The sequence below is a fragment of the Rhinopithecus bieti genome, unplaced genomic scaffold (assembly GCF_001698545.2).
Source record: "Rhinopithecus bieti isolate Rb0 unplaced genomic scaffold, ASM169854v2 scaffold_6945, whole genome shotgun sequence".
Classification (NCBI taxonomy): domain Eukaryota; kingdom Metazoa; phylum Chordata; class Mammalia; order Primates; family Cercopithecidae; genus Rhinopithecus; species Rhinopithecus bieti.
The window spans coordinates 3,198,010-3,208,462 of record NW_016805531.1 but is presented as its reverse complement, the minus strand read 5'-3'; positions in this window follow the sequence as shown (position 1 = coordinate 3,208,462).

The following is a 10,453-nucleotide window of genomic DNA, read 5'->3' as shown; positions in this document are numbered from 1 at the left end:
AAAAAAAAAAAGGAAAAAAAAAAAATGAACAGCACTAGAAATGCTAAATATGTGAGTAAATACAAAATTTTAAAATTTATTTTAAAACATCTTTATTAAGTAGTTGACTAAAGCAAACCAATAGGATTGTATTGTGGTGCTTGTAATATATCTAAAAATAAAATGTATTTCAACTACAAATAAAATTTGTGGGAGGCCATTGTTTTGGATTGAGCTCCTACACCAAGCTCCAACAGACAAGACCAAACCAGAATGGAGTCACTGGTGCTAGGCACCACATAACCAAATTGAACTTAAAACAGGTCAGTTTTCTAAAAGCAAAAGATTGATGCAACCAACCAAAAGGGCCCCAGGCAACCTGAACCAGCATGATTAGGAACCCCCCTGCCTTAACTCACACTAGGAAAGTAATCTGAAATAACTTAATGTTAACCAATCTGCTTTTTCTACTATATTGTTTCCTTGTTCCTGATCAAGGTCGCTTACAAAGATCTACTTTTCTGCCATTCCCATTGGTGCTTATGTCTGTTTATAGAGTGGATGCTGCCTGGTTCATGAATAGTGAATAAACGTCAATTAGATCTTCAAAAATCAATTTTTGAAATTTTGTTTTTTTGACACCACAATAGCCAACATTCTAGGAAGGGAGAAATGAAAGTATACTGCTATATGCAAAGTGGTATATTACTTGAGAATAGACTATAATAAGTTAAAATTGTATATTACAAACCTTAAAGCAATGACTCAAACAAAAACCAAAAGTACAGTTATAGCTCTTAAACCAAAAAGGCAGAGACAAAAAAGAGGCAAGAAAAAAGGGAAATAAATATCAAATGGAAAAAAAAAACAACAACATAGCAAGATGGTAGATTTAAACACCATCATCACAATAATCACATTAAATAAATTGCCTAAGCAACCCAACCCAAGCAAAAGGTAAGGATTTTTAGGTTGAACAAAAAAGACCCAAATACGTGTTACCAGTAAGAAGCTAACTTTAGGCTGGGCGCGGTGGCTCACACCCATAATCCCAGCACTTTGGGAGGCCAAGGTGGGCAGATCACCTGAGGTCAGGAGTTTGAGACCAGCCTGGCTAACAGTGAAACCCTGTTTCTACTAAAAAAAATACAAAAAATTAGCCGGGTGTGGTGGTGCGTGCCTGTAATCCCAGCTACTTGGGAGGCTGAGGCAGGAGAATCGCTTGAACCTGGGAGGCGGAGGTTGCAGTGAGCCAAGATAGTGCCATTGCACTTCAGTTTGGGCAACAAGAGTGAAACTCCATCTCAAAAAAAGAAGCTAACTTTAAGTATTAAAACAGAAATGGGTTAAAAGAAAAAAGATTGATAAATATAGGTCATGCTAACTTTAATAAAAAGGAATCTTGGGTGGCTATATTAATACTAGGCAAAATAGATTTCAGAGAAAACAATATTACTGAGGATAAAGAGGGAATTTTCATAGACAATGGGTTCAATTCATCAAGTAGACATAGTAATTCTAAATGTATGTGCACCTAATAATAAAGCTTGAAAATGTGTGAAACAAAATTGGATAGCCTGACAAGGAGAAGCAGGCAAATTCACAATTACAGTAACATATTACAACACTCATCTTTCAATGATTGATAGAACAAGTAGGCAGAAAATTATTAAGGATATAGAAGACTTAAACAATACCATCAAGCAATTAGACATATTAAAAATTATAGAACATTCCGCAAAAGACAGCCAAATAATTATTTCTTTACATTTTTTTCCAGTGTACTTTAAAAATTTACCTAGATAAACCTTGTTCTGGGTCATAAAACAAGTCTCAATAAATTTAAATAATTCAAATCAAACTCTTTTCTCTGACTACAAAGGAATTAAATTAGAAATCAGTATCAAAGAGGTTTGTGTGATATAAGCTATTTGGAAATGATATTAAATACTTGTAAATATCTCCTACTTAAAAGAGGACTTACAAAGTATTTTGAATGAAAGAAAATGACAACATATTATACTAAAATGTTTACAAGACACCCAAAGTAAAACAGAAGTTTATAGCACTAACCACCTGTATAGAAAAGGAGCAAGGTCTCAAATCAATGGCTCCTGCTTCCACCTAATAATAGAAAAAAAAAAAGAGAGAGAGAAAATTAAACTCAATGTATGCAAAAGAAAGAAATAATAAAAGAGTAGAAATCAAAGAGAAAAAGTAAGCAAAAAAAATAGTAGATAAAAATCAATGAAACCAAAAGCTGGGTCTTTGTGAATTTCAATATAACGATAAATCTCCAGCCAGGCATATCAAGAAACAAATGAGAGAGAGAGAGACAGAGAAGGGAGAGAGGCAACACATTTACCAGTATGAAAAAATAAAGGCTAATATTTGTAAAGATTCCATAACAATAATGAATGATTGTGAACAACTTCATGCCAATAAGTTCAACAACTTTAATGAAATGGACTTTACTGAAAGATACACACTATCAAAGCATATTCATGAAGAAATAGATTACTTGGATAGCCTTATATGTATGAAAGTAATTGAATTTATAGCTAAGCACTTCCTACAAAGAAAACTCCAGACTGAGATGGCTTCATTGGTGAATTCTATAAAACATTTCAGGAGGAAATAGTACTGATTCCCTATAAACTCTTCAGAAAATTGAAGTGATCATACTTTTCAACTGATTCTGTGAAGCCAATATTACCATGATATCAAGACAAGAGGAAACATTACAAGAAAAGGAAACTACGAACTAGTCTCTGTTATGAACAAAAATGAAAAAATTATTCACAAATCCAATCCTGCAGTATATAAAAATGATACTGCATCATAAATAAATGGGCTTTATCCCTGAAATGCAAGGTTGTTTTAACATTCAAAAACAAATTAAGGGGACTTTTGTTTTCAGTTTTGACAAATAAAGAGGTTGGAAACTTTTATTCCTGACCTGTCAACAGGAAAAAGCTGAACAAACTGAAAATCAATGAATTTTCTTGGACCCATGAGATAATTGAGGCCTCAAGGCAAACTGCCTGCTACCAGGACTCTGGAGGTGAATACAGGTAAACACAGGAGTCACAGCCTCAATGGAACAGAAGCTACTGGAGCCCTAAACTGATAGGAACACTAAAAATACTAACTTTGATGAATCCCTAGAGGCTGAATATGGTCTAGTCTGAGAGTGAGAAACATCTGGGAAGCCTGCATTTTTGTGGATTTTACTTGGAGGTACTCATGATGAAGAGTCACGAAAAACCTTCATGTTTCTGGCAGGGGAGGAAAGAAGCAAAACTTTTGAAATACGGCCATAATACTTTAGTATAAAGGTCTGCTCAGCAAGAGAAAAGACTTTACCAGAACATTATCTGAGGTGGAGGAATAGAAATTACACAACTTCAGCCTTCTGTAAGTGTTTCTCTCATGTCTAAGGGAGGAGGGGGGAAGCTGAGGAACACTTGTGAAGATCACACTAGTGACACAGTCCCACTTAAAGACTGAGACTTAATCATAGGAGGACAGACTGCTTCCCCTTCTCCATACCTTACCATCACAACAAGTCTCCCATATAAAATAACAATGGATGAACCGGGTGTGGTAGCTCACACTTGTAATCCCAGCACTCGGGAAGCTGAGGCACGAGAACTGCTGGAGCCCGGGCGTTGGAGGTTGCAGTGAACCAAGATCATGCCATTTCACTCCAGCCCGGGCAACAAGAGTGAAACTCCTTTTCTAAATAAATAAATGAATTAATTAAAATAAAATAAAATAACAATGGATGACACTGAAAGAACTGCAAGGCTCAGACTTGTATTTAAGAGCATTTTTAGGGAAACCCACAGACAGAATAGGAGCCAGTGTACAAGAACACAAGAGGAAATTGAAGGCTCTGGCATCTGCAACTATAGCAAACATTAAACAAGGCCTGTCTCCTAGCCAGATAAGCATAAGACCTGTCACTAAAGGCCTATTTACCTCGGATCATATTACATGATACATACTAAATGGTTTTCAACTGAAAAATTATGAAGTGTGCTAAAAGCAAGCAAAACATAATATGAAGAGACAAGCATCACATCCAGACTCAGATATGGCAAGGATTTTGGAATTATCAGACAGAATTTCACTTGATCTTAGCCAAAAGACTAAGAAGGATAACAGACAGAATTTAAAATAACTCTGATTGATATGTTCAGAACTATAATGGTAAAATAGAGAACATGTGAGAACAGATGAGTAATGTAAAGAGAGAGCTAAAAATACTAAGAAAAAATCAAAAGAAAATGTTAGAAATTTAAGAAAAGCACTGTAATAGCCATATTTTGGTGGGATTATCAGTAAACTGTACCTGGCCAAAGAAAGAAGTGAGCTTGAAGATATGTCAGTAGAGACTTAAGCTTAGAAAGCACAAACCAGGATAAAACCTCCCAATTTTACACCTAAGTCTATTGTATTAAAATGTAGAAAACTAAAGAAACAAGAAAATCTTAAAAGCAGGCAGATATGCACCTTAACTATAGAAGAAGAAAGGTAAGAATTATAGGCCGGGCGCGGTGGCTCACGCCTGTAATCCCAGCACTCTGGGAGGCCGAGTGACCAACACTCGAGCCTGTGAGCTGAGTGACCAACACTCGAGACCAGCCTGACCAACATAGAGAAACCCCGTCTCTACTAAAAATACAAAATTAGCCAGGCATGGTGATGCATGCCTCTAATCCCAGCTACTCGGGAGGCTGAGGCAGGAGAATCACTTGAACCTGGGAGGCAGAGGTTGCAGTGAGCCAAGATTGTGCCATTGCACTGCAGCCTGGGCAACAAGAGCAAAACTCCATCTCAAAAAGAAAAAAAAGAATTATATCAGACTTCTTTTCAGAAATCATGCAAGAAAAAAGAGAAGAGAGTAAAATGTTTAAATTACCGAAAGAGAGACATATCAATATAGAATTCCATATTCAACAAAATTATCTTTCAAAAGTGAAGGAGAAATAAAATCTTTATCAGATGAACAAAAAGCTGAGGAAATTCATTGTCAACAGAACTTTTCTATAAGAAATATTAAAAGTTCTTCAGAGAGAAGGGAAACGATATAGATTAGAAAGAAATTTACATAAAAGAACATCTAAGAACGAATAAAGGTAAAATAAAATTTTTTCTTTTTAAAATTCTTAATTGATCTAATACATAACTGTTCAAAGTAATAATAGTAACAATATATTAGGTGATTATAGAATATGGATAAGTGGAATGAATGACAGCAATGCAAAATATAAGGGATTCAACTAACGTGGGGAATGATCTAGAAAACCTATATTACCATGAGGACAATAGTACACACAAGCTTTAATGGAGTTGCTTGCTGGGGAGACCTTTTACAGCAGGAATCTGTGCAGAGTTTACAGCATGGGGATGGCTACTCAGAAGGGGAGAAGAACAAGGAAACATTTTGAGGAGAGGGAAAATGGAGAGAAAACTTATGATCCAGGTGATGTGGCACAGCAACAAGGAAGGGATCCTCTAGGTCAGAAAACTCCAAAGTGCCTCGCAGCTTGCGGTCTTATAACCACAGGCTTGCTTTTGTCAGTGGCCAGCAAATGTGAGGTGAGGTTTCATTGGATATGCAATGCAAGCAGTCTCTCAATGACTAAAAGTCTGCTTGTTTGAGTTATTTTAAAAAGAACTGGATATGTAAAAAGTTGTGTTTGGCCCTGGTGGGCCTTTCAGTGAATGGGTGTCAGCATGCAGGGAAGAAAGAAGCAATCTGGGGAGCAATACAGAGACATTATTTTTGACTCATTTATATAACAGTAAACGATGGAGGGAAGGATTTGGGAATGTACTATTAGAAGTGCAGTTACCTTACAACAGTGTATTCCCAACTCCTTCCTTCCGTCCTTTGTGTGAAGCTCTGTAATGTTACTTGAAAGTGAACTTAAATGCTTTGTATATGTATATAGCAAACTCCATGGCAATCACAAATGGTGTGTGTGTGTGTGTGTGTGTATATGTTTGTATTTTATATGCTAACAGAGGAGAGAAAATGGACTCATGTAATATGATCAGTTATAAAACAGAAAAGGCGGACAAAAAGGAGGAGAAAAAAGAAACAAAAATATAATAAATAGAAATCAGTTACAAATATGGTAGATAAACCAACTCTAAAAAATAATAACTGTAAATGTGGAGGTCTAAATACGTTGCAAAATAGAAATTGTCAGAGTGGATCTAAAAATTAAATCCAACTATATGTTGCCTATAATGTGATTTGAATATAAATACAGAGATACATTAAAAGTAAAGGGATGGAGAAAGATATATCCTGCTAGCACTAATCAGAAGAAGGCTGGAGTAGCTATATTAATTTCAGACAAAGCAGACTTCAGAAAAAAAAAAATTTATCAAGAATAAAAAGGGTAACATAGGATAATATAAAGGAGTCAATTATCTAAGGAGACATAACAACCCTTAATGTGTTTGTGCCAAATAACAATGAATCAAAATATGTGAAGCAAAAGTGCATAGAATGCAGAGAAATAGACAAATCCACTATTTTACTTGCAGACTTTTACAACCCTATTTAAATGATTTATAGATCATGTCTTTTACTTGAGGAGACCAGAGAAAGAAAAGAAATTTAGGCCTAAAAGAAACAGAAGAAAAGAATTTATAGTAATTAGAGCAGAAATCAGTGAAATTAAAAACAAAATATTGGAGTAAATCAATAAAACCAAATGTTGGTTCTTTAAAAAGGTAAATAAACTTGGGCTGGGCGTGGTGGCTCATGCCTGTAATCCCAGCACTTTAGGAGGCCAAGGCAGGCAGCGGATCACGAGGTCAGGAGATCGAGAACATCCTGGCTAACACGGTGAAACCTTGTCTCTACTAAAAATACAAAAAAATTAGCCAGGTACGGTGGCATACACATGTAGTTCCAGCTACTCGGGAGGCTGAGGCAGGAGAATGGTGTGAACCCGGGAGGCAGAGCTTGCAGTGAGCCGAGATGGTGCCACTGCAATCCAGCCTGGGTGACAGAACAAGACACGGTCTCAAAAAAAAAAAAAAAAAGAAAAAGAAAAAAAAAAACTTGGTTGAATTCTAGCCAGATTAACCACCAAACCAAAACAAACACAAACAGAAAGAGGGAACATACAAATTACTAATATTAGAAAGAAAAAGGGGTCATTCCTGTTGATCCCATAGACATCAAAAGGATGATAAAGCGTTATTATGAAAAACTCCATGCCCACAAATGTGATGAATAGAATATTCCAATTCCTTAAAAGACACTGCCCCAAATCCCACAGAGAGAATTATAGAATCTGAATAAGTCTGTGTCTGTTAAAGAAATGGAACAATAATTCAAGAAAGAAAACACCAGGCCCAGATGGTTTCACTGGTGAATTTTACCAAAAGTTTAAGGAAGAATTGACATGAATTCTCTTCAATCTCCTCAAGAAAATAGAAGCAGAAGGAGCATCTCTTACCTCATTGCTATAAGACAAGTATTACCGTAAAACCAAAACCAGATAGAGACATTACAAAAAAAGAAAACTACAGACCAGTTTCTCTCATGATCACAGATGGAAAAATCCTCAGCAAACCAAATCCAACAATGTACAGTTATTTACCAGCACCAAGTGGGATTTATTCCAGTTATGCAAAACTAGTATTATATTTAAAAATCAATTAAGGCAACCCCTTACATTAATAGGAATTGATCATGGTAATACCAATCAGAATCCTGGCAAAATCCTATTTTATGGATATTGTGAAATTGAAATTTAGAGTCAATTTCAAAGTTGGAGGACTGACACTTCACATTTTACTATAAAGTCGTACAGTTATCAAACAGAGGTATTGTCAAAAAATAGACCATAGATCAATGGAATTTGATAGAGTGCCCAGAAACAGACCCATACAAATACAATGGATATTTGACAAAGGAACAAAGGCAGTTCATTTTTCAACAAACGCTGTTAAACAATTGGATGTCCAAATGCAATAAAAAAAAATTCAACAGACTTAAATGTTTCATAAAATAACTCAAAATATGATCAGTAATCTAAATACAAAATGCAGTACTGTAAAACTTTTAGAGGGCAGATGCAGTGGCTCATGCCTGCAATCCCAATACTTTGAGAGGTCAAGATGAGAGGATGACTTGAGACCAGGAACTTGAGACCAGCCTGAGCAACATATGGAGACTCTGTCTCCACAAAAAATACAAAATAATAGCCAGATGTGGTGGCCCACATCCATAGTCCCAATTACTTGTGAGGCTAAGGTGGGAAGATTGCTTGAGCCAAGGAGTTTGAGGTTGCAGTGAGCTATCATGGCACCACTGTACTCCAGCATAGGTGACAGAGTGAGACCCTGTTTCAAAACAACCACCAAACAAACAGACTTTTAGGAGAAAACATGGGAGAAAATCTACATGACCTTGAGTTTGGCAAAGCATTTTTTTTTTAAAGATATAACACCAAAAGCATGATCCATGGAAAAAAAAGGATAAATTATACTTTATCAAAACTTTCAAAAATTCTATTCTGCAAAAGTGGCTGTTAAGAGAATCAAAAAGCAAGACATACACTAACAGAAAATGTTTTACACCACATAACTGATACGGAGCTTGTATCCAAAGTATACAAATAACTCTTAGACCTCAACACTAAGAAAACAACAACAACAAAAAACCAGAAAGCCCAACCTAAAAATATGTCTGTCTATTCAATGCAATTGCAATAAAAATTCATTCAGGCTTTTTCTTTGGTTGAAATTCAGAAATTCTAAAATGTGCATCAAAAGAAACTGCTAAAGTAGCCAAAATAACTGGAAGATAAGACCAAATCTGGGGGACTTATACTTCATGATTTCAAGATTTATTATAAAACTATGGTGAAAAATACAAAAAATTAGGCGGATATGGTGGCAGGTGCCTGTAGTCCCAGCTACTCGGGAGGCTGAGGCAGGAGAATGGCGTGAACCGAGGAGGTGGAGCTTGCAGTGAGCCAAGACTGTGCCACTGCACTCCAGCCTGGATGACAGAGTGAGACTCTGTCTCAAAAAAAAAAAAAAAAAAAAAAAAGCTACAGTGATCCAGACCCTAATGTAAAAACAGATGATAGTTCATTGGAAAAGAATAAAGTGTTCAGCTATAGACACATAATGACACTGACAAGAAATTAAAAAGCATTTCACAGACTGGAAAAACATTTGCAAAATGTATATCCAGACAAGGATCTATATCTAGAATATATGAAGAACTTTTATAGCTCATAAGAACACAAACAATAAGCCAATTTTAAGATTGGCAAAAGATTTGCTCAGACACTTCGCCAAAAAAGATGTACAGATGGCCAATAAGCACATGTAAATTTGCTTGGCATTATTATTCATTAGAGAAATGCAAAATAAAAGAAGCTACTAGTATACTCCTACCAGAATGGCTAAAATTAGAAACACGGACCAGCTAGATCAACTACAACTCTCATATACTGCTGGTGGGTTTGTGAAATGGTACAACCACTTTGAAAAAGTTTGGGAGTTCTTAAAAGTGAATCATATAACCTAGCCATTGTATTTCTAAGTAGTTATCCAAAACACATGAAAACATGTTTCTGTACAAAAAATGAGTTCATAAATATTAGTTGTTTTATTTGTAATAGCTAAAAACTTCACACAAATTTACTTATTCACACAAGTAAATAAATTCAAGAGTACCCATACAAGAAATATTGCTTATTAATAAAAATAAACTCCATATGCTACAACATGAATAAATCCAAAAAATCATTATGCTGACAGAAAGATGCTAGAATACCTACTTCATAATTGCATTTATATAACATTTTAGAAAATAGTAATCTGTAGCATTAGAAATCAGATCATTGGTTGCCTGTAGGATAAATGGGGTTTGAAAGGGTGGGAGGAAAGGCTTACAAAGAAACAGGTGGAAACTTTTGGGAATATGAGTGTGTTATCTTGATTATGGAGATAGTTTCATGGATTCATAAATATATATCAAAACTTATCAAATTATAAATTTAATGCAGTTTTATGTGAAATCTTGATAAAGGTTTAAAGAAAAAAATAGATGTGTTTTGTCTTTTTAAAGACTTGTTATTAGAAGTTTGAATTGCTATTACTTAAGTAATCATTTTCCTCTTTTTTAGACTATAATCTTTTCAAAGTCAGGAATCCATTCTATTTTTTTTAACTTTTATTTTTAGTTCAGGGGTATGTGCACAGGTTTGTTACATAGGTAAATCTGTGTCTGTTACATAGAAAAACTTTTGTGGTACAGATTATTTATCACCCATGTATTAAGCCTTGTACTCATTAATTATTATTCTTGATATTCTCCCTCCTCCCATCCTCCAACCTCATGTAGACCCCAGTGTATTGTTGCCCTCTGTGTGTCCATTTGTTCTCATCATTTACTCCACTTATAAGTGAGAACATGCAGTAT